Source organism: Volvox carteri (assembly GCF_000143455.1).
Source record: "Volvox carteri f. nagariensis unplaced genomic scaffold VOLCAscaffold_370, whole genome shotgun sequence".
NCBI lineage: Eukaryota > Viridiplantae > Chlorophyta > Chlorophyceae > Chlamydomonadales > Volvocaceae > Volvox > Volvox carteri.
This window is the reverse complement of record NW_003307899.1, coordinates 5,651-6,945: the sequence shown is the minus strand read 5'-3', so window position 1 is coordinate 6,945 and position 1,295 is coordinate 5,651.

The following is a 1,295-nucleotide window of genomic DNA, read 5'->3' as shown; positions in this document are numbered from 1 at the left end:
GTGCGGAAAACCGAATCACGTATGCGCTCGCGTATAAAGATGGGCGATTTCTCGCGCGACTTGCGACTTGCGACTTTGCAAGGTGCAAGCCGTACGCAAGAGTGCACTTTGCCTCGCATCCGCAATTTGTTTTGCAACCAGCCATAAGTGTGCAGTCCACACTTGTGCAGGCCCCGCATATTCAGAACCTAAAACAACTTTTGGTAACCAAGCGCAACGTATATCCTTTTGATCAAATCCAGTCAAGGTGGTGTCGAAAGACACCAGATGCGATACACCAGCGTAGCCATCCGATGTACGACCCGTACTATTGTACGGCAAGGTAAAAAGTCGGTGGTCGGTGACCAGCATGAAGGTATCCTGTGCGGTCTCAAGGTACGGCCGCCACTCTTGTAGGGCATTGAGTACACAGAAGCTCTTGCTCTGTGGTGGTGTAATTGACTTCGGCAGGTGTGAACTTTTGGCTGGTGTGGGCGACGGGGTGGCCATCCTGTAGCAGTGCACCGCCTGTGCCGTAGATGCTGGCGTCAGTTACGACTTTGGAGGGTTTGGTAAAGTCAGGAAGGTGCAACAACGGGCGTTGATGAGGGCGTATTTAATGCCGTCGAAAGCCTGCTGGTGCAAGTTCTTCCTTCGGTCAGCCGTTTGCTGCCGGTGAGGGCGTGAGTGGAGTCGCTAGCGACGAGTACCCTTGGGTAAACTTGCGGAAGTAGCTCGCAAGGCCCAGGAAGCCGCACAGCGCCGTCATGTCTTTTGGGACGGGGTCGTTCTTGACGGCCTCAATTTTTCAGGGACCCACCTCAGTCTATACTGGCCTACGAAGTGGCCTAAGAAGTTGACTTCGGGCTTGTTCAGCTCGCACTTTTCGCGCGTTGCACCTTAACACGCCCCTTTGCGGGATTCGAGTACGGCACGCATGTGGCTGGTCGGATCTTTGCTGAAGATGAGGATATCATCTAGGTTGACAACGCAGTAAGCGTCGATGAGCACGGTGTTTATGACCTTTTGAAAGGTCGCCGGTGCATTAGTCAACCCGAAGCACAGCACTTTGTACTGGAACGTTCCGAAGGGTGTCATGAGGCTGGTTTTTGGGATGTCCTCCTCCGTGATGCGAATTTGATGGTAGCCGCTTTGCAGGACGAGGGATGGGAAGATACTCGCGCTCTGGAGTGTGTTGAAGAGGTTGGTGATGTTCGGAAGTGGATACCGGTTTTTATGGTGATTTTGTTAAATAGAGTGCTAAAGTCAAGGCACATGAGAAGCGAGCCGTCCTTCTTTTGTGAGAAGAGGACGTA